General features: G+C 43.0%; 2 protein-coding genes across 5 annotated transcripts in view; one reads left to right on the top strand and one right to left on the bottom strand.

The window, feature by feature from the left end:
* LOC309610395 (uncharacterized protein) overlaps positions 1 to 14,929 on the bottom strand; it is a 35,893-nt gene extending 20,964 nt beyond the window's left edge. Inside the window, exons 1-2 of the mRNA XM_082353303.1 lie at positions 14,778 to 14,929; positions 13,348 to 13,484 (exon numbers count right to left, since the gene is read on the bottom strand). The gene's annotated coding sequence lies outside the window, so the exon portion shown is untranslated. The remainder of the gene's footprint in view (positions 1 to 13,347; positions 13,485 to 14,777) is intronic.
* The window catches only part of CCDC92 (coiled-coil domain containing 92), a 30,512-nt gene continuing 21,131 nt past the window's right edge, over positions 14,792 to 24,172 (top strand). For 2 of the 4 annotated variants that reach the window (XM_082353278.1, XM_082353279.1), the window contains exons 1-2: positions 14,793 to 14,930; positions 15,379 to 15,542. The gene's annotated coding sequence lies outside the window, so the exon portion shown is untranslated. Of the gene's footprint in view, positions 14,931 to 15,378; positions 15,543 to 24,172 lie in introns of all 4 variants that reach the window. The other 2 variants (XM_082353280.1, XM_082353281.1) reach the window with 2 other exon arrangements.

Here is a 24,172-nt window from a genome sequence, read left to right as displayed (position 1 = left end):
TAGACAAAGCCCTCGCACAGAAACGAAGACCCAACACAGCCAAAACTAAATAAATAAATAAATTTATAAAATAGTGCCTAGAAAATGTTAAGGGCTCAACGAAGATTAGCTATCATTATCATTATTTTATTTATTCCATCTACTTCCTCCCCTCTCTGCTATATTCTAAAACTGCTAAGAGTAGTTTGGGTATAGATCCCAAGATCTATTTTAAAGTTCGGGGAACATCACTTTTCCTTGGGAAGTGATAACACATTAAGGGAGTTAGGGATCAAACTGCTGCCATGTTAACATTAGGATGCAATATTCTCCTAAATTTGGGGAATCTAGGGACGGTGCTAAGTTACTATATACTATATGTCTATATAGCTCCCCAGATATCTGGGGGGAAGGATGCAAATGATACGAGGTTGGAGTTAGCCAACTCTGCTAACAGCTATCTGAGGCAGCTCTATCATTTCAGCAGAAACCACTAACATGAGAAATGGAATCCTACAGACTGCCCTGAGTGACCCTGCAACATCTGAGACTGAATCAAATGGGGAGAAAAAGGAAAAATGAAAATGCTTTCAATATATTTAGGGATTTTAGTTTCTAAAATGGGAACAAAGGGTTGACTCAGAATGAAGGTTGTTAATAGGATATACTTTAAAGGGCAGGAATTTCAAATGGTTTTGAGAGGGGGCCAGGTTTTTTCTTCCTTGCTGAATTACACATGCCAATCATGGTGCCTGCAAATCCTGCAAATGGGAACGGCCTCAGCTTTAAGGATAGGCCCAGCTGCTGTAGACCATATAACCACTCCATCTCACCTCACCACAGCGTCTTAGACTAAGTGCAGACACCTGACCCATGAGCTTAACAGTGACCTCTGCTGTGGCCTGGAATAACAGTAAAAGCTGCAACAAAGTTGTATTCCTAATCTCTCTCTCTCAGGAATCTAAACAATATTGAAAATGAGGTGATTAGCCAGGAGAGATGAAGCTGAAAGGTTACTATGTACAAAGGAACTGGAGCGGTCATGAGCAATCACAGCAAACCAAAGTCATGAGGAAGTAGAATCTCTAAGTAAGGGAGAGAAAAGATAGATGGGATAGGAAAAAAGAAAACACCAGATGGCAGCAAGAGGAAAAAGACACAAAGGAAAGACAGCTGCCTTGAGACCCCACTGTCGATAGGAAAGACTGTTTGTCTCTGAGCTGCCTTAGTTAACGACAGTTTTCTGGTCCAGGCGCATCCGTACGCCATATCCCGTTTCCTAAAATGGAATGGATCTCTGCTCCTTCCAACAGAAAATTGCTAACTAAAACAGTTACTTCAGCTTCCCTGAGGATGGAGTTTTCCCAGGAGGCAGCTCGGTGCCTCCAACAAACAGATTCCTGGCAAGTCCACCCCAGCCAGACGTGCCTAGACATCCCAACAGAACAGGGGGGTCTCATCCCCTAGGCTCCTTCGGCACAGGCCTTAGGGCTCATGAGAATCTCAATGGTCTATGAAAATGTTTGAGACCTGAAAAAAAATATTTACTGGATGTAAAATATGAAAAGAAAATCATAAAATCAAAGTTAATAAATGTTTAATGTCTACAACTAGTCAAATGAAGCTTAACTCACAGTTTTGAATAAGCTAATTTCATGTGGGATGTGGGTACTTTTTTTTAATACGTTTGATACGTGGCATGGTAAAGGCCGCCGAAGCTGAGTGCTGAGGCCTTCTAAGGACTGCAAACCAGTCCCGCGGAAGGAGACATGCTTGGGTGTAAGCTGGAACCTGCCCACCTGCCCTTTGCAGAAGTTTACACTTAAATATTATGCCTTACTACTCAAAACTGAGCAGCCTGAAGTTAGAAATCAACCCTCACCTCCCAAATTTAAACATATTGTAATTTTGGTACTCCTGAATTAGGAGTCTATTATTTTTTCTTAATGTAATATTTTACAAAAATGAAGCCAAACAACTTCTACTAGCCATCCTATTAGTTTTACCAAAAAGAAGGGAAAACATGTTATTTAGGCTACAAATGGTCCTGTATGTTTGAAGGACATCTGTCAGAAAAATAAATCAAAAATTGGTCATATTTACTCTCTCCTTGTGCAAGAGTCCCCACGAATGTCAGGAACAGATCCAAACATTCTCTCCCATTTGGCCAGATTCTTAATCTGAGAAAAATAGGAGGTAGTTCAGAAGTTGTACAAGATTTAAATCTTATACCTGTAAAAGCAGAAAGGCAAATATAATTCTCTTTCCACAGTCACTGCTGATTAGGGCTCTCACTGGGTGAGCACAGAGAAGCTCACCGTCTGTTCCAGCTACAACCACTGCCCTCTCCCCACCTTCTCTGCTGGCCTTCCCCGCAGACCTCTACACTTCCTGGTCCTGCCCCCCCATACACCCACTCCCCCTTCTATACCCCACCCCCATGACGCCTCTTCTGCAAAACTGTTCCCTGGGAGTTCCCTGGCAGTCCAGTGGTTAGGACACTCCGGGCTTTCATTGCCGAGGGCCCGGGGTCCAATCCTTTGTCAGGGAACTAAGATCCTGCAAGCTGTGTGGTGCAGCCAAACACAATAGAAAAAAACAAACCAAACAAACAAAACCATTCCCCTCCGCGTCAGAGCTCAAGACCAGACCCTTGCTCCTGTTTCACTCTTTGACTCTAGTTTACACGCGTCTCCTCCGTCCCCAGTTCCCTGCACTTTCTCACCTCTCCTCAGGCCTTGCTGAAGGCATTGACCATTTCTTTTATTCCTTCTTTCTAAACACAAGTGCCCGCTTAAAGGTACATCCTGACTCCATTTTTTTTTTTAGCTCAACCACCTGCTTGGCTTGAATGAGAACCATTTCCATGACGACAATTCCACATTCTCTCATAACAGGAATATTTCCCTATCACCCCACAATGAACTGAAAATCACTAATTCGCCATATAAAGTCCCTATAAAAGGCAACATCTTCCCCCAACAAGTCTCCCAGGCTGGGAGCTTTAAATCCAACTCTCTCCCCCTCCCCACCCTACACATCTTTCCATTTCATCTGATCTTTGCTTATTTTCTCCTCTCAGCATTTAAACCAACGCAAAGCCTCTTCCGTCTTAAGGAAAACCAGTATTCAATCCTATGCCTTCTCTAGCTGCCATGTTCTCTCTCCATTTCCCCACCCAGGCTTCTTCAAGACTTATTTTCCCGACTTCTATCACTTCACTTCCTACTTACTCCTCCACCCATCACTATGCCACTAAAGTTCCTGCCACTAAAGTTCCTCCCGGCGCGTTCTTCCTCTCGCAGGACACTGCCTTCTGTGACTCCATTCTCACCACGTACGGTCTTCTTCTCAGCCTGCTGGAGACTCCCGCTCCTCCCTAAGCACCAGTACTGCCGTGGGTTCCAGCTGGGCTCTCGCTGCCCCCCACTTACACCCCCCCAGGCCAGCCATCCAGTCCACGCGTTCTCAACGCGGGCTGTTCAAGAGAACCTTTTGTAGGAGCTGCGTTTTAACCGTGCAGAATGCCTCCAGAGGGCGCTCAAACACTTGCTCAGAAATCTTCACGGCCATTTACACGACAGCATTAGAACCTGAAACGAATTTCACAGTGGATTACTACCTCTAACTCGTTGCTACGCAGCATGAAGATCTGTACCACCTGCTTTCTGCAGGTTCCCTGATCCTAATTGTGAGTCTGGGGGCTTATCACAAGGTCCTAATCCTAGCATAATACAGAGATAAAGTAATGTTACTGCATATTGGTTAACTAAAAACCTGACTTATGTTTGCCGGCCGATGCCAAGTATTTTGAATCATTGAAATATTCTTAAATCCTATCAAGCTTAATCCTACACGTTTGACACGCACATCTAAAAATAATTTTGAAAGCCAGAGGGACATAATGGGGTTTACTCTGAAGGAAAGGGGTTCAGGTTATTTTTATGAATTGTTTTATCATTTACCTAAGAGGCAAATGAATTGTTTTATCATTTACCTAAGAGGCAAATGAATTGTTTTATCATTTACCTAACCTCTCTGGGACAGACGTTTGCTCTGGCTTTAATAAGGGCTTCCTCACAAGATCTGTCACAATACTGTGGAAGGCGCTGCAAAATAAGATGTGGAAATAAGCTATGATTATTTTATGAACTTGCAGGTTATGAAAAATAAATGAGCTCTAGAATAGCTTTACTGAATTTCTTATATCAGGTGACACAAGAGACAATGCATATTCTAGAGTCAGAATAAAGCTGTAGAAATGCTTTCGTGTTAGCAACACAAATGACTGCTTTTTAAAATCAAACTTTGAATTCTTCTGATAACGTCAAAGTTAAACTTCATTTTTTTGAAAATCTCCCTTCTTCCAACTTCTGTCCAAATGAGTATCCACCATAGCCACTGGTTATCCATCTTGCAGTTCTCCCAATTTGGATTAGCTGTGGTAATTCTTTAACTTAGGCTAAACACTTTGATTTGCCCAATCTAGTTTCACTCCTTATCCCTTTATCACATCTGCGAACATTTAAAACTACTGCCCCTGCCAGGTCTGCGAACTTCCTCCTCAGCTGCCAGGAACCGCCCTCTCCTGAGCCCCTCCTCTGCACTCACCGCCTGGCGAATCTGCCCCTGTAGGCCCTGCAACAGTGAACCCAATCAGCTGGGCTGAACCAATCAGATGCTCTTCCCTGAGAGTTTAGACTCGGGAGGTGGGAAGTCTGGGTCTATAGAGTGAACTGGCAGGGACCGTGACTCAGGAGGGACAACGGCAGAGAGAGCAGCTGCACTGACTCCTGTCGACGTTCCAGCCACCACTGGGTCTCAGCCAAGAAACAGCCTTGGATGCCACGGTAGCCTCCTCAGAAATCCCCCTTCACTTAAGCCATTTCAAATGCATTTTCTTTCTTTTAACCAAATGTTCTCTAAGACATCCTCCTCCTCTCTAATGAATTCTTTTGAGAATGTAAAGGTCTCCCCTACCTTTTCCTTGATGGCTCATGCCCCAGCTCTGCCCCGGGCTCCTCCTCACTCTGGTCTACACAATCTCACCCATCCACGGTTTCCATGCCAGCTGTGTGGTGAGGACACTGTGAATGATTCTCCAACCTCAATCTATACTTCTGCTACAGCCTGAATGTTTGTGTCCCCTAACTCCAGTGTGATGGTGTTAGGAGGTGGGGCCTTTAGGAAGTGATTAGGTCATGTGGGTGGAGCCCTCACGACGGGATGAGTGTCCTTATAAAAGAGACCCCAGAGAACTCCCTCGCCCCTCTGCCACGTGAGAACACACCAAGAAGATGGCATCTATGAACCAGGAAGCAGGACCTCATCAGACACTCAATTTACTGGCACCTTGATCTTGGACTTCCCAGCCTCCAGAACTGTGAAAAATAAATATTTGTTGTTGTAGCCACCCAGTCTATGGTATTTTGTCATAGCAGCCCAAATGGACTAAGTCAACTTCTAATGGCCAGGTGGGCACCTGTGGATGGATGCAGACCTAGGGCACCCCTCTGCCTACGTCCTGGCCCACCTCTGTGTGGAACGACCAGTTTGGAAACATCAATAGAAATCGCTCCAATTATTCAGCAGTACTGACAACAGGATGACTGACTATAGGACCACCACCTGCTCAAAGAGTCAGAGTCTAGCCCAAAAGGCAATCACAGTATTACCCAAAGTCAGGGTCATGCAGTCTTAACTCCATATAAAAGACATCAACAGTCCAGTCTAAACTAGACAGATATCCCAATCTTAAACAATATACAGATATGTAATTATATTCCAAGAAAAATTTACCACACAGAAACACTGATTTTTTAATAATGGATTTATGCACAGCACCCAGTCATTCATATAACAAAGCATGTATCTGCATCATAAAATCATTCTTTGCAAATTCTCTCAGGAAGATCCTACATGTCCTACAAGCCCTATACACTCAGCATGTCCAAAAATCTGTCATCTCTTCACCAAAGCCAGCTCTGTTCTCAACTATAGTAAATGGGTCCACTAGTCTCTCAATTGCCTAAGTCAGAAACCTGGTTACCATCAACCCTCCTCCCGCGCACGAATTTCTGTCACTCTATCTCCTCAATTCCTCCTGAATTTATCCACCCACCTCACCTACATTCAGCTGTCATTCAGGCCACCATCTTCCCCTGGAACGCTACAAAGCCTCCAGGCTTGCCTTCCTCTAATCCATTATCCACTGTAAGGTAATCTTCCTAAAATGCAAAATGGATTGTTTATTACCCTGCTTAAAGTTTTTCAATGGGTTCCATTAATTCTCAGTGTAACTTCCAAATTTATTCATACGGCATACATATATTTTTTGTTTCTTTGTTTTTGGCCATGTGGCATACGGGATCTTAGTTCCCCGATCAGGGATCGAACCCGTGCCCCCTGCATTGGGAGCGCAGAGTCTTAACCACTGGACCGCCAGGGAAGTCCCAGGCTTTTAAACTCTGATCAGTGTTAGCTACTATTTACCTCTCCTGGTTCATCTCTCACAGCTGCCCACTCCAATTCTAGCTCCAGCCAAACCAAACTTCTTCAGACTCGCCAGGTTTTGTCTGCTGCTAGGCCTCAACCACTCCCCGCCCCCCCCGCCCCCGCAACGCTCCGTTGAACTCTGGGCCCTCACACTTGATGCTCCCGCCATTTACCTTCGGGGCTCACCTTCTCTAGAAAGCTTCCCCTGACTTGCACCCCTACCCTCAAATCTGGATTATGTAGGATACCATCTTATGTGCCCCCAGAGTCCTTCCATGTCCGCAACGTTTTCTCCACTATCACACTTCCTCGGCTTTGTCCTCTACTAAGCCACATGCCACTCCACGTCCACAGAACCTACCGCAGGTCCACAGTTAACCCCTGGCAAGGGAACAAATGCACATGCCTTTAGGATAACCCCTTCAGCCTCACCTACACTGCATACCCCGAGGTACCTTGAGCTCCACTCTGCCGAGTCACTTGCAGGCCCTGCATAATAATCAGGCTCTCAATGCTTTAGCCCTTGGTCCAGCTGGCTAAGTCCTACTCATCCTGACTCAGTTAAATGCAACTTGCTCTGTGACTGGATCTGTGTGTTAGGAACACAAAGAGTTAACAAGAGTCAAACTAGGAAATTCCATGGCCCATGTTTTAAGTTTCTGCATTTATTCTACAGTTACAAGAAATGAGTACTATTTTTATTCTGCATATTGCTAAGAAGCAATTTTCCTTCAAAAGTTGGAAGCGACAAAATTCATTCACTTACTCCAAATGTATCACTCAAAAAATGTTTAGATATTAGTTTTTAGAGAACATTTTAGAGGACACTTTAATATATAAGACAAATCTATTTTTTTAAAGGGCACATATCTATTAACCATGCAGCTAACACATGTTCTAGATATGATGTACTTTTTAAAAATAAATGTTCCAAAATAAATGAAATAACAAATTATAGATGTAATAACATATAATCCTGGAAAATAAAAAAAGCAAAAATGTTTAAATCATCCAACATCCTACTACCCAAAATCCACAACTTTTAAGATTTTCATTTAATTTCTTCTAGACATTTTTCCATCATAGGTTTTTGTGGAGGGTTGCTGGGACTTCTGTTTAACTAAGAGTTTTAATCATATCACGTATGCAATTCTGCATCCTGATTTTCCTTCAACATTGTCATAAGCACTCTAATACATTTTCTTCATAAATATTTTAACGGCCAGTAGTATATTATCCAGTGGATGTACCATAACTTAACCCTTAAAATTATAGGAAATGCACCCTTAAAAATAATTCCACAATACATATCTTTTCTATGTAAAGCCTCTCTGTATTTAAAAATATTCCTTTGATGGCTCCTAGGTGGTTTCTACATCAAGGAATATGATTACTTTTAAGGCTCTTGATACATATGTCTAATGTAACATCAGAGTGTGACATTTTTGCTACATCCTCATAAGTCCTAGGTCTTAAAAATTTTTTAGTCTAAATTTAGGCCTTTATATTAAGTGAGAAATTATAAAATCTTCATTACAAAGTAAATGCTCATTGTAAAAAAAAAAAAAACTGCAACAATCCAAAACATTGTGAAATAAATATAAAATCAGTCCCAGAAATAAAAATTCAGTCTCCCCTATTCTCTTCCCCTCAGAAGTAGTCACATATCTTTCTAGATCTGTCTCTATTTTTATTCAGAACACACACACACACACACACACAACCACACACACTATTTTGTTTTGTATCTTACAAAAAAACGGAATTAAACCTGCTCAAAAATATATTCTAGACATCTATCCAGGCTATGTCAATAAATACAAATCTACCTCTCTTTTAAAAAGCTACATAACATTCCATAGTATACAGGCACCAAATTTTTTGTGTTCATCTTTAGCTTTTCCTCATTCTAACTGATGCTGCGACAGACTTCATTCAAACTAACTTGTATCTTCTTATTAGAATATCATCAATTCCTTGAAGTGCATCTGCTAGATGAAAGCATATGGGTGTTTTTAAAATTTTGACAGGTTTGAGCAAACTGTCATCTGGAAAGGTCGAACCAATTTTATGTTCCCAAGAATATACGAGGTACATTTTTCTCTACATCCTTGGGTAGCTTTTAAATTTTAGCCTGAGAGCCACACACCCCCCCAAAAAAAACTCACTGTTTTAATTTCCATTCCCCTAATCACAAGTGAGGTTGAATTTCCTGTCATTGCTTTGATATTTTCATTTCTCTCAGAACTATTCATATCCTCCATTCATTTCTTAATTGTGTCAATTCTATTATCCTTTGTTTATACATGTTACCAAAACTTTTTCCCCAGTCTTGTCACCTTGTGATGTTTTTTTGTCACACAGAAATATCAGCTTTGATGATGTTCCAACTTATCATTATTTTATGATTTTGGGCCTTGGTCTTACCTAAATGGTCTACCCCAAAAACATTTTTCCCAACATAATACATCCTCCAACATAATAAATTCTCTTATATTTTCTTCTAGTACTTTTATAGGTGTTTTTGTCTTTGAGTTAGTTTTTTAATTCAAATAAAAGTCATTTTTGAATATGGGGAAGTAGAATCTTTCTTTCCAAATAGTCATTTTTCCCTATACAATGCATCAACCAACCACTGCCCAACTGTTTCAAAATACCAACTTTATTATACAATAAATTCCTATATATATATATGGGTCTGTTACTGGATTCTACTTTGTTCCATGTACCAACTTGTCTATTCTTGTGCTCACCATTTACATTACTGTACCATTACAGTATGTTTTGATATCTGGCATGGCAAATCGCTCATCACTATTTTTCCGCTTGAACAATTTCTTGGCCACTCTAGCACATTTAGTCCTCTGGACAAATTTTAGAAGCAATTTATCAAGTGTCCAAAAGTAAGTCTCACTGGGATTTCAACTGGAATAACACTGAAGTTACAGTTTAATATGTAGAGTATTGCAATCTTTACAAAAATGCCGTCCCTTCCAGAAACATGTAATGTCTGCCCATTTATTTAGGTTAGCTTTTAAATTCTTCAGGTAAAGGTTTTTACTTTTTTCATAAAGCTCTTGTACATTTGTGTTTTACTCTTAAATGTTTTCTGGTTTTGTTGCTACTGAGAATAGAATTTTACTTTTCTATAGGAGTAATTACCAATTATTTGATTATGAGTGAGATTACACATCTTTCCAAATGTTGAACAAAATATATTTCTATCCAGTGAACTATCTATCCACATCCTGCAACCACGTGTAGATTTTCATGATTTTCCTCATTGATTTGTGTGAGTTCTTTGAAGGTTGAAGATATTAACTCTTCACTTATATTTGTCATAAGTATTTTCCTACTTTGTGGTTTAGTTTTTGATCCTAGGGTTTTGTTTTCTCTTTCTTCTTAAAGAAGTTTTAAATGTGTACATAGTCTAATACATTGATTTTAACTAGCAACAGATTTGAGGGCCCCATAGGTGCGAAGATCTGTATCTCTCTCTGTCACAACAGCTGCACGGTGGGTATTATTTTCCTCACTTAAAATAATCCAGTTCAAGTCTGTCTGACTGCAAAGCCTGTGCTCTGTCCACCTCAGCGTGCATAACTCCTTTTTCCAGATGTTTAATATTTACTTCCATATCTTCTTCCTGATTTGAAGGGCATTCATGATGGTTGGTCATTTATTACATTCCCATATACAGTTTATCTCTGGGGTGCTGAATAGGTTCCAGTGACCTGTACAGAACAAACATGATTCTACAATATGTTTAAACAATCAGATAGGGTTTGTCCCACCTCATTACTCACTATTCTGTCCAGTTCACCCAAAAAAGGGCATCTCTATAACGTTTAAACATCACATCCAGGAATACGGCCTGTCCTTCTGTTTAAGACATTCTGTCTTATCTTTCAGGATATTTTCTGGTCTCCTCCAGGCAGACCGCACTTGTCTCGATGAGGCTGTGCTTACCTGTTTCTTGTTTTTTGTTGCATTGTGAACAGAGCCTGCTGTTTTGGTTGTTTTTCCGCTTAGTTTCTGCCAGGTTATTTTTAGTATTCAGAAAGCTATGAATTTTATATACACATTGTGTGCCCAGTCACGTTCTCGATTTTTTTGTCTAATGTTTTTTCTATTATTCTCATTTTTTTAAGCCAATAGCATCTACAAGTATTTCCCTTCTTTTCATTTTAGAGCCTCACCTCAGTCTTATTTCACGTATTCCTGCTTTGACAAAACTTACCAAAAACATGTTAAATATCCCAAATTTTAATTTGACTCTTGATACTTTTCTGTTAAGCGTAGTATGAATAATTAGTTTAACATAGTGTGTGCCTTTCGCATAAAAAAAGTGCATTTTTATGCTTACTTTGTAGAAATAAAGAATTATTTATTTTTAAAATCAATTATTTATTTTTAAAATCAAATACCTATCTTGACCTTAGTTTAGCTGGTAGTTTGAAGTCAAGGTGAACTGGAAGGGAAAGACCACCTCTCTTCTAGAAAGGCCTCTGAAATGGCCTACCTGGTCTCCCCCACTTCGACTCTCCACCCCTACATTCTGCACGCAGCTGCTGGAGTAGTTGTTTAAACATGCAAATCTGATTATGTCACTCCCCTACTTAAAACCGAACCCTTGTAATGGTTTCCCATTTCACTCAGGGTGAAATAAAACATCCTTAACCTGCCCTACAAGACCCTACACGATCTGGCCCCTGCCTAGCCACACTTGCCCCTCATCCACCATAATCTATCCACACGTCATTCTTTCAGTTCCCGGAATGGGCAACGCTTCCCCCCTTCTGGGTCTTCCTACAGGCTGTTCCCCTGCCTGGAAAATTATCCCCCATCTCATTCTACACTGACGCCTACTCACCCTTCAGATCTCAGCTCAAATCTTATTTTTGCAAAAAAGTCTTTCCTAGGCCCTCTTTCTGCAATCTAAACTTTGGTCCCCTTTTTATACTCTCTCATAGCCAATGCTACTTCACTTTCATAGCAGATACCAGTTTATGATTTTACATGCAGCTGCGTGATTGTGTTTAATTTCTGATCTCCTCTCCCCCCATAGATCAATTACAAGAGAACAGGGTCAAGTTGATTTTGCTGGCCACACTACAGACGTTCATGCATATATGAATGAAAGAAAAACACCTACAAAGCCCCTAATGGTATCTCTTACATCTTAAAACAATACCCATCACATTATTCAATAAATATTTACTGTTAAAACTCTGATACTGCCTGCAAACTCTGTAAGAATCCATTTTACTCAAAGGACATAAAAACTAACCTGAATCTGCTGCTGCTTCAGAAAAACACATACACAAATTTACATCACTAGGAAGTAAGTTCTGTTTACATATTATGAGAGTTTTGCGTAGTGTTCAAGTTGCTGATACTTTATTCACAGGCAACTAATTTTTAGGCCTTATTTTTTAAGGTATGTAAAGCACTATGAAAAATGTGCTTTGTAAAATACTCTTTCAGAAGTCTAATGTATTAACAGTACTTGGTAAAAATATAGCAAAATCAGAAATTAAACAGCATTCAAAGTTGGCTATCTGTAGTATTCTGTAATATACATATCTGGTCAAAAAAGAAAATATAAATTATATTGTAAATTAAAAATTCCTTCAGATCACAAAGGCCAATAAAATCAACATTATACACCACTTTACACTCTACAAAGACTTTCACATACATCATATGACTGAACTTGGTGGAATAGATAGAGCAGGTATTATCACCATTTGTAGAAAAGAAAACTGAGGCTTAGAGTAATTAAATGTCCTCCCCAAGGTCACAGGACTTGAAAGTAGTAGAGTCACAATTACAACGGGAGGAGGGGTGGAGGCTCCCACATGTAAATTTCTGAACCAAAGAGAACTTCCATCATAAAAGCTTAGGCTCTGTAATTAGTGTAGATTTGTGCTCCCTTCACTAAAATTTCATTTCACTAGAGAACCACAACCAAAGAAGCTGTTTAAGTATAAAGTTAAAACATCAATTGCCATCAATCCAGGAAATGGCTAAATAAACTATGGTGTACTCAAACTATGGAACATGATGCAGCAGTTCTGCAGAATGAGTGAATGCATCATATGCTAAAACTGAAAGCTAGAGTACACTTGTACTTGTTAAAACAGTCAAAGATAATACAAGTACACACATTTTGTAGATCGTAAAAACATTTTTAAAGACCTAGAAAGATACACACCAAACATAATAGCTGTTATCTCTGGGGACAGAGGTTTGTAGTCAAAGACTTTAGCCCATCTCTGTGATGTTTTAATTTTTACAAAGAAAATGCTTTACTTTGCTAATTTAAAACTAATTTTTAAAATTTAAATTAACCTGTGGGTTGAACAAGAAGGTCATTTTTCTGTTCTAAAAAGCTGTGCATCCTATCAAGGAAGTAGGGCCCCCCCCTCAAAAAAAGGACAAACTATAGAAACAAAAACAGTTCGATCCTTTTAAAACAATAAACTATCACAAAACGTTCCTTTAAAAAAAAAAAAAAACAATAGCTCAGAATGTTTAAAAAACATCTAGTCTCCTTTGTTGCAATAAGACAACCAATAAACTATCAACTAGAAAAGTCCGGAATAGGCTCCTCCTAGAGAGATTTAGTTGCTAGAGTTCGGCAAGGAAGGTTTCACAAAGGAGCTGAGTTTTGAGGGAAATGAGAGGTGACTTGGCAGAGAGATGCGGGAAGATTAAGCCAGATGGGGAAATGTCTGGGAGGTGGATATGTTGAGTTAATCAGAAGCAGGGCACAGGGAGAAAACTGGAGTAAAGTCCTGAAAGAGGAGAGGAGGTTCCTTTGGATGTGGGAGGTGAGAGGGAGCTCGACGGCGCTGCCATCCAGTTTACCTGGGTGAGAATCCGGCCCTTGTTATGGTCAAACAATGGAGGCGTCCAGCGGCAGCGGCGATCTGCGCTGGGTGCCGGGAGGGTTCCTCATCACCTGAGTAGGATGCTCGGCTGGCTCTGCCGGGACGCGAGGCGCTCTAAAAAAAAACACAACATCACATCATGCAGCCAAGCTTCTCCGCGGCACAGCCTGGCTCCCTGATCCCACGGCGCGGCCATTACCGCCTCTCCGCGGACCCGCCTGGAAAGGCTCCAAGGCGCGGCTTCACGGGTTTCTAAAGCTGTTTTGCTCCCCCTTCCCTCGGCTCCAACAACAATGGAGCCCGGCTCGGGAGTCCGGCTCCCGCGGGGCCTCCGCCCGGCCTCGCCCCTGCCGCTGCACCTCCGCCGCCGCGCACCCTGCCGCCATCTGTAACCCCCGCTCCCCGCTCCCCGGCACTGCGGGCCCACGCCGGCTCGCCGAGGCCAAAGGCCAGGCTGCCCTCCCCGGGGCCGGCCCGGTGGCCGCCAGGCCGCCCGGCTGCGCGGAGCTGCTCTGACCTTTCCCACCGATGCCCGGGCACCCGCCCCGGCTCGAGGCCCATCCTAAGTGATGGGTTGTTTTTCTTCTCTTTAATCCACTCATCCTTCTTCCGACCCCGAGCCCACTCCCCGGCCCCCGCCCCCCGCCCCCGCCCCCGCCTTGATTCAGAGAAGAAATAAAGAGACTGCAGCCCGGCCGCCCCACAACTCACTCCAAGTGAGGGGTTGAAGCGCCCCAGGCCGCGGACTCCGCGAACCCACCCTCCCTCTCCTCAAGGGACACCTCACAGGTGCGCCTCCAAGCCGCGCGCGCGCGCTCCGCACACCCAGACGCCTCCGGGGGACAGCGCGCGTGCGCACGCACGAGGCCAGCGAGCCCCAGGGGAGCGGGGGCCGCACGCATGCGCGCCGCCCGGCCCGCTCCCCTTCCCCCCTCCCCTGCCCCCGCCCCCGTCGGCCGCCCGCGCGTGCCCTCCCCCCAATCCCAGGCTGGTCCCGGGTACCCCCCAACCCCCACCGCCCAGCGCGCGCGCGCTCCCGCTCGCCCGCCTCGCTCCTCCTCCCCCGCGCCCCACCCGGGCCCGCGTTACCCCGGGCAACCGCAGTGCGGCCGCACCTGAGCTTTGCGCCTGCGTCCCACCGGCCAGACCCTCCCTTCCCCTCGGTCCGTTCCCCAACCCCGCACAGCTGCGGGAGGGGGGCGTCGCCCCCTCCCCGGGAAGTGAGTATCGATCGGCCTCCCCCGCCCCTCCCCGCAGACACAAACCCGCCGCCGCGCCGGCGCCTCGGCCGCCCTCCCGGTCAGCGCGGACAGGCCTCGCCGCCCCGGCCCCCGCTCCCAGCGTGCACCGCGGCGAGCGCTCGGGTGGGAGCCGGCGAGATGCGCTCGGCGGGCGGTGCCCACTGACCTCCCTCGGCGGCCGGGCCGGGGCAGGGCCGGAGCCGGGAGCCAGCCCCGCCCGCCGCCCCGCCCATGGACCGCCGGCCCCCGCTGCCGCCCGCCCGGAGGACCGCGCCGAGTGGGGGAGCCGCCTGAAGGACCGCGACGGCCGCGCCCGCAGGTGAGGCGGGGCCCGAGGTGTGACCGAGTCCAGCCCCGCTCACCTGGCGGTACCTGCAGGGAGGCTCTGCGGGCGCCGGCGGGGGGGCGGAGGCACCTGTCGCGGCAGAAACTCATTTAGATAATTTTTAAAGCCCTCACTGCAGGGGGAGGGGTCCTCCCGACCCATGGGGTGGGGAAGGGTGTCCCCTTGCGGAGACATCTCGGGGGGAAAAACCAAGAGGTGGAAAAGAGGGCAAAAGTGAGGCGCAGCGACCCCCGCGCCGGCTGCCTGCAGGGTCTTCCAGCCCGTTATGGGGAGGAGGATGCCCTTGCCAGGGCTCCAGTCGAGGCTGCAGTCCGTCCCCACCGCGCACCCAAGCCAATCCGAAGGGGGAGGAGAGGGCAGCCCAGGGGCCGCTCCTGCCAGCCCCGGGGTGGGATTGTAGCGTGAGGGATCCGCATTGCAGGTGCACCAGGAGCGCCCGAGGGCCTGGCCCTGCTTTGTCTGGGATGCTGTGGGGAGGAGGCCGTCTGAATCCACATCGCCTATTTAAATGCGTTTTACCACCCCGTGGACGTTAGAGACCCTCCCAGATAAGTTGCATTGTCTTCTGTCCTGATAACCCTTTACGTAAGTACTCTATCTTTACAGCCCCTCTCTAAAGCTTTGATATGGGCTTTAGTTTACCCTAGATAACGATTTGCTTGTGATTCATGAAACTGAGCATAATGCAAATATGCAGCAGAGCTCCAGGCTTGGCGACAGAGCTGCCATCTGCTACAGCGAGTTAGTCTAGTTTATCTAACTTACGTTTTCATGCTGACCTGTATTAATTTCAAGCTTTGATATTGAGCCGTATGATCTATTCCAATTATGCAAATGAAGTGGCCTGAGAGGAAGTATGATCGTGCTGTGTAATTTAGGTTGCAGTAATCGGTCTTATAACAAAATACAAGCTGCCAGGCTGTCATACGGTAATATATTACACATTTCCAGAAACCTACCTGTAAGAGTGTTAAAGCTAGAATTGACGTTTTAATACTTTTAAGTTTGACGTTTATTTAAAGAGCATTGTTATTGTTTTATTAAATGAGTTTTGTTTTGTTTTGCACCGTCAAGAATTCCCTTGCATTTTCTTGCCGTTGAATTGTAAGGAAAAGAATGCTAACATTTAAAGTGACTTTTACCTCCAAAGATGTTCTGAATTTATTTCTTTTGGCTAAATGTTCATCTTATGTGAAATATTTTTGGAGAAGGTTTTAAAGCTTGTGGTATGTTTATGTGTATATACACATGTGTTTACGTATACATACACACTATTGGAAAACCTTAAAATAAAATAGTTTTTATTGCTCTTCTGCATCATGTTATAATTACTCAGTAAATTCAGTTTAGGTATATTTAAAATCTAAAGTACCAGACAGTAATTTGTGTGTATCAGATTTTTTTTTACTGTAGCACATGTAAATACAACAGTCTAACAAACAGGTTTCTTGGAAATTAGATATTTTTATTGTTAAATCTTTTTTTTAGAAAATGAATCCTTTTACTTACGACAGAAAATCACTCATGTGGGCGCTTAACTCTTTCATCTGTCATTCGTTGTATAAATTCATTTTAACATCATCATTACTTAATTGATGGAGTGCATTTGCAGCAATACTGATGTTAACAGTGTTGAGGCTTTTAAGAAATACTTATTTTTATATTATATTTATAATTTTCTTATATTTCTGGCAAGAAAAGACATGAGCCTTTTTTCTTTTATCTGGAACAAGGTCAGCCATAAAAAGTTCTTAAGATATACTGGGCACACTATGTTTATTAACTAAGATTAGTTGTAGCTACTGGATTGGGTATCCTTAAAGGGCAGAAACTAGGCGCCTTTATATGCTTCACACACCAAGGGTGCAATAAATGTTTGACTCAGATTGACGTTCCAGACTAGTTAGGTAGGTACTAGCTTAGTGACACCAATTTTCACATCGCCAGCTTTGACATTTAAACCTGCAGAAAGGTTGGGTAGGGAAGTGAGTGTGTCCTAATTGTCTTCAAGTATTCAGGGTCTGTCATGCAGCAAAGGGATTTTATATTTCCCCGAGTTTCAAAGAAGACAAGTAGTACTTATAGGAAGACAGACTTCACTTTGACATAAAAGCACAAGTTGCTTATGATTAGAACCTCCAGTGACAAAAGGGGCTGCTCTTTCCCTGCAGAGTTTCCAGATAAGCTGGTCCCCCGCTGGGCAGGAATGGCTACTAGGAGGTATCACACCAGCGTGGGAGAGGCCTCGTGAGGGGGGGCGCTGAGGGACTCCAGTGGCAACTGAATTGGAGGGCATTGTGGTTCTTTTTTATTTCTTACTCTGGCTTCTGCAGTGGTGGGCATGACAACATCCCAGACACCTACTTCAACCCTAGGAAGACTTTTACTGGGGTAGAGGCCACCCTGATATCAGAGGTGATTCTAATCCTACTTTGCATTTGTGTGGGGCTTTACAGGTAATAAAGCACCCTCACATTCAGTGTTTTATTTTAAAAGACTCTTCTTAATTACGCTGATTTGTATTTCTTCTTTTGGCTTTTATATTCTGTAATAAACATTTAATCAAGAAGAAAATTACCCTTTTCTATGAAGGCAAGCAGAGGAGTCTTTTTTTTTAAGCTCTTTTTTAAAAATGGAATGATGTCAGTCATTCTTTTGAGAGTCAGCAGGTTGTGCAGGTGAATAGATTTTTTTCTTAGCTGAAATTATTTTTTGAAAGATACTGATTAAGGGCTGATTCTTTTGCTTGCTGTGCATTTTAGTTTCTGTTTATTTCATTGCTCAAACATGACTCAAATTTCACAGCAAGAAGTCCATTCATATCCACTAACAGTAAGTTGCATTGGACTTTTTTCAGTTTGTCTACCTCATTTTTAAATGCATGTTGGCAGGTAAAACACAGCTGAGGAGAAGCAGCATTATAGTGGACCGAAAAGATTAGGTGGATTGGAGTTTTGTGTTTGAAGAAGAAAAAGACGTGTCCCATTTGTACTAAGAGAAGTCTGGGAATGATAATTTATCAACCACAAGAATGATGCTCTATCTGTTATAACAAAGATTAGGCTATTGACTGTCAATCACAATGCATGTATTAAGTGGATAAGTGGGGATAGGACTCTTTGTCTGTGGCCCAGGAGCAGAGCAGAGCTTCCTGTAAACAGCAGAGAACCCAACAAATGCTGTCTGCACAAGGATTTAAGTGGAACATGATGGTAACGAGGCCAGTTGAGTTAAACCAGATTCTGACCTCTCCAATTTAGGAAGAAGTTAGAGGGGCGAAAAAACAGTTCTGAATTAATATATACGTGTAATTAATTTTAAAAAAACCTTTAAAACATAGTTCCTCCCTTTTGTTCTTTAGCAGATGAGTTTGTCCCATACTTTTGTGGCTCTTATCCACCAGCTGAATTTGGGTGTGATAGTTTAAATAAGACAAAGATTTTAAAATTTTGTTTGAACCAGAGATGCATCGTTTATTTATACTTTACGCACGAAAGGAAAAGAGAAGAATACCAAGTTCTTCTGGTAAACCAAAAAATAAAATAAGGAAATCTTACAAGTATTTATTCCTTCAGGGAAAAAATAATCACAGATGCTACTTTAAATATTATGAGCAGAACAACAAATTATCAAGTAAGGCAACCAGTTAGAAAGTGGCCTTTTTAGAAGTGAAAGGTTACATTTTACAGGTCCTCACCATGCTCTGTGAAGGCGTCTCACAGATGTCTTAAAAGACTTCTTTGTTAATCAGAAAACAGGAGTTTATGTTTTTATGTGAGTTTCCACACTGGGGAGCAGACTGAAATGAATACTTTTGTGATTATCCCGGTTTACCACTTTATCAGAAATAACTGTTTGAAGCAAGAAGTCTCTACTCCTCTGGAGCTGTAAGGGAAGAGGGAATAAGTGTTCTCCTCTTTTCAAGATTCTTTCTCCTAGCCAGATTCTCAGGATTGAGCAGTGAAATTCCATCCGCTAGCACAAAAGAATAAGCCGGAGATGCTTAAAGTTTACAATAAAGGAGAGATAAAAGAAGAACACTTTTAATAAATGGAATTCTAGGCATGTGATACTCTGCTGCTACAATGTTTCTCTTTGTTGCCTCTTTGACAACACTTAATATGTTACATTTAGATAGTATAGGATCCATTATCCTTTGCTCTTGAGATTTCCTTCCCACCCTACTTCTAAATGCACCCTGGACCCCTGTTATTTACCATGTAGGTGAGAGGGTTTATGAGGCATTTTTTAAAATAATTTTTTTAATTAATTATTTATTTATTTAGACTGCACTGGGTCTTAGTTGCTGGCACGCGAGATCTTTAGTTGTGGCATGCAGACGTCTTAGTTGTGGCATGCAGGCTTCTTAGTTGCAGCATACGGTACCTAGTTCCCCAACCAGGAATCGAACCCGATCCCCCTGCATTGGGAGTGCAGAGTCTTACCCACTGGACCACCAGGGAAGTCCCTATGAGGCATTTCTTATGTGACATTGCTCACACATTGCTGCCACGTATAAATTATAATTCCCAGTATTATTACAGTACTGTTTTTCTTAAAGTTACACATTCCACCTAGAAATGAGTGGCACCATACTCTTATAGGGCCATCTTTGGTGCAACGTCAGTGTGAAAACATTAGCTCCCCAAGGTACAGTTCCATCACTGTCGTGGCTTAATAATCCAGGGACCGCCATATTTTTCTAATGGTTTCTATCTAATTTTTTTACGATGATCAAGTGTAGGAGGTTAGATTCCTGCCATACTCCAGACATTGAAGGAGGCTTTCTTTTTGCCCCTGTCTCTCCAGCTGTCACAAGTGTCAACTCAGGTAAAGGGCACTGGTATTATTTTTCCCTCAGTGCTGTGGCATTTGGGAGCAGATCCAGTTTTTAGAAATATGTCTTGCACGTTGACAAGAAAGATGAAGAAAGGCTTTGTTGTTTTTTAATTTTCTGTTCCCATAGACAAGTACATAGCAGAGGTTATTAGGTAGGGCCTATTCTTTCCAAGGAGGGGGTCAATCCTTGTCTTTGATAGTGAGTCATCTTTATCTTTTGGTTAAGTCCTGGTGACCAGACAAGAAAATCTTGGTGGAACAGAGCAGCAGCTTTCAGCCACTGAGATACTTGCTCACAGACATGCCCTATTGCACCGGGTCAGGGGAGGCGGGGACATAGTCTTTGATGACAGAGAGAAAGGCTGTGTCATCCTTCTCAGCCTCTGCATTGTGTGATGGGTTTCAAGTGAGCAATTAGTTCCCATCAAGAAAGTGCTGGAGTCAGTCTTTGACAGAAGCAGTGTTCTCAGTATAGTAAGGCTGTGGTATTAGGACCTGGTTCAGAGATGAGCAAAGCCCAACTTTATTGTTTGAGGACAAAGGCAGAGTTTTGGGGGGAAGACAAAATAAAAATCTAAGTTGGAACAAATATGGCCAGAGGTGAGACCTTCTTGGAGACAGTTAGGAGGTGTTCTCGTGTCTCATCCACAGTTGTAGGATGGAACTCAGAGCAGTTTAGGATGATCATTGACTGAGTCTGGAAAGGTGCATTGACTTCTCCCCCCCAGCAGGCTGCGGGTGGAGAAGAGTGCCTTCCCACCTAGGCTCGGGGGCCACCGGGACTGGACCTTCCTGGGCAGCTTATCATCACAAGTCTGAAACTCAAGTGGGAAGCAGATTATCCACATCTCTGAGCCTTAGAGGAAAACCGAGTGAAGTTAGAAGTTGTTAAGCAGTTGAGGCCAGTGTCTCCCTACCAGAGATGCTGTGAGGCTTTGGTACGTTCGTATTGGTCGCCCACAGAACTGTAAATCCCTGCGGGAAGGTTGGCGTGACAGCGCAGACTGTTGAACCCTAACGTGAACCTCGTCACCCAGGCTTCCTGCGCTTGTGCATGCAATGCGTCGACACCCTTTACCAGTGCTGCCCAGTGACAGAGCACAGCTTCATCTAGCACATTAAAAGTCTGCCTTTGGAAGTCTCATAAGCCTACTCACTTTTTTAGATGAAGGTCCCAGTTTTTTGTTTGTTAAAGCTCTCATGTTCACAATGTATAGGTAGGGCATCTGGCTGCTTCCGTCCAGTTTTTGCATAATCCTGCCAGGTTATTTTTCACAATTTCGTCTTGACATTTAACCACCTCTTCTGATTCTGCATGATATAGCAAATGTGTAGGGCCTTACAGCTTTATTTACAATCTGACCTGTAAATTGTGGACGCCAATTATAAGTAGACACATTTAATGTGCCAAATCCAGAAATAAAACATTTCAGGAGTCTTTTTGATGGTCATTTGTCAGCCTTGGTACATAGGTATGTTCTACATCTGGCGAGATTACTAAATGGTCACATGAAAATCATCTCCCTGTTTGAATAAGACAAATTTGAATATATTTACAAATGCCACCCCCCCAAAGGGGATAGCTAAGCTGCTCTCTTTGTCTACATGCCCCCCTGATGTGAGCCTGACAAATAACGTAGCTCATACAATGCTGTTGAACTACACTGGGGAAACTGGAGCGTCCCACTCCTGTCGAATTATCCCTAGCATCCCCTTACGTGTGCATGTACAAGGCCATGGGCACAGGAACAAGATGAGGAAATTAAATCCTTTGGAGCTACTAAGGCGCTGTCTGGGGAATGCCAAAATGTCTGGTTACAAGGACTCCCTGCCAGCCTCCAAAGGACCTTGTACCATGGAGGACCTGATCTGGGACAAGTACAGCATGGATAAGAGCTGCCAGAAGGAACTGGTCAGTCTGGAAAGGATGCCTCGTCAAAGATAGCCTTCACCGTGGTATTCATCAAAGGGAGAATGTTTCTAAAATGGCCCCAACGTAGGGTAACACGAGGACCATTAGAAACGTGAGTTCCTCCCCAAGTGAGGCGCCCTCGCTGTTTTCACAGTTGACCACAGTCAGAACGAGACTCAGAAAAAAAGAGTAAGAAGGAAAAGCAGGATCACATGTTGCACTGGGGGCAATATGTCTTGCCTTTGGACAGACCATACAGAGGCAAGACGAATACAGATCCTTCTTTGTTGACAACAGTTTGCATACCAGAGAATAATTTTCTTTTCTGTGAGCTACTAGTCTTTTCTCCTCAATTATACACAAGTTTTTACTGATTAACTTAAATATACCTCGATTCACACATACATAACATGGTTCCAAACAGTATATTTAAATGACAGTATATTATTTAGAGATTTTAAATTGTGGTTTTAAAATGTTATCAGACATATCAGATGCCCATTATATATGTCGATTGATTTTACCTTCTTAATTTGGGCTTTAAGAATAAGTGTTCAAAAATACCTAGCAGATGACTCACAGGGATTGTGAGGTGATAAGGTGTGTTTTTTCCTATTTGAATTTTAATCTCTTTACAAGTCTTCAGGTAAATATAAATTATTAACTACCTCACTATCAGTCCAAAGAGAATTAGGGATTTTAGAAAATAACATGTAATTTACACTAACTAATGCAGTTGTTGATACTAAAAATTTTTCAGAGAAGTGTATGGCATCTTAAAACATTACTCAGCTAATGCAAGTAGTTTCATAGGCTAACACAATGTAATATTGTCTGAGATTTTTAAAAAGCAAATGATAAAGGTACCAGTTTCTTACGTTATAGCTCATTTTAGTTGTATGCTCATGTTTAGGTTTACCCACTCTTAAATCATGGTCGGTAAGGAATTTAGGAAGTTCAGTTTAATGTAGCCTTTTGGCAGAAATCCCACTTCTTGGTATGAATTGATATGTGTAGGATCGTCTGTCCCTCCCCTGTCAGGTCTGTGGCGGCCGGGTTCACATCTGTTTTATTCGTTGCCGTCTCCCAGATGACCTCTGAGGTGCCTTGCTCAGAGGGGCTCAGAGAAAGGTGTTTTCTTCAGTGAAAGAGTGAACTGTGATCCTTTATATCCCCCGGCAGAGGGAAACAGAACCTTCATTTACATCCCCAAAGTCACTAAACAATATGCGAAAGGATTTGCCCCAAGAGTGTTTTAATAATTTAATTCTTCATGTGTCTTCCATGTTCTACTGGAATACCTTCTTTCTTGTTCTTAGTACAGAAGCTTTTTAAAGAAGATAAATAGCTTTTCAGTTTGCACCTGTATCTTATTTCCAAACTGGGATTTTATAACCTGAGTAATTGTTTTTACTTTGGAAGTGACCTTTTCCAAGCAGAAAACCATTTTTTAAATTACCAGCTCAACACATTTCTTTAACTTCTCCAACATATTTCTGCAAATTACGAAGTTGAAATGATGGCCCTTTTTCATAAACAGGGTTTCCTGGGTGGCCGTGGAGCCTGTACTTTCATTTCTCCCAGCCTGGAACTCTTTTCTTAAAGTGTCAGTACATGTAAAATATTAAGAGTTTTGGTATGATTTCATAAATTTCTTAGGAGTCTTTAGAAGCCTCATAAGATTTATGCAAGTATTTAGTGGTCCTCTTAAAAACAGGAATTCCTTTGCATTCAAGAAATGTTACAGCCTTTAAACATCATCATTTCCTAGAGGTTCCCTGATTGTTTAGATCAGAGTACTCCTGTTGAAAGTGTATATTGGGTCAACTTCGATACATACATTTAATGTCTGCAGAAATATCCAGCTTTTTAACCGTAAATCTGGAGTCCCTATTTGGGGGTTTAAGAATCCTCTTACATTCACCCTCTCCATTTCTCAGTTCACTTAAGCATTCACAGAGGAAAAGCAACATCTCATACCATCCGATAACAGGAGGAAAATGATTATATTCTTAGACACATTCTACCCGCAGCCCCTTTTCTTCTGAGCAAAAGAAAGGAGATTCACATATCCTGACCCAGGACAGTGAGGCCGGTAAAGCGGTGCCTTTCTGCACACCTGCCTCACCAAGAGTTGAAGACGTGGAGAAGAAACCCTCTCCAACAGGCAACCTGGTAGTCTCTCACTGATGGTTGCCTTTCCTCCAAGGTCAGGAGCCCTCTGTTATAGGAAGGAGGCTGCACGTGGCTGGGACCTGTCCCTCCTGAGCACTCCATCACCCACGGTTTACTAGCAATCCCAGAAACCCAAGGAGAGCAGCGTAAACCTCAAGTCAGAAGGCCAAAAAGGCCTGCCTCAGATTAGGTTGACTCTGACCCAGTGCTGAGACATTGGGCAGGACCATTCTGCATCGTGAGGGCCCTCCTGTGCGTCGTAGGCTGTTTTGCAGCACCCTTGGCCTCT

This window comes from Balaenoptera borealis (genome assembly GCF_965194805.1).
Source record: "Balaenoptera borealis genome assembly, chromosome: 14".
NCBI lineage: Eukaryota > Metazoa > Chordata > Mammalia > Artiodactyla > Balaenopteridae > Balaenoptera > Balaenoptera borealis.
This window is presented reverse-complemented; position numbering and strand designations above follow the sequence as displayed.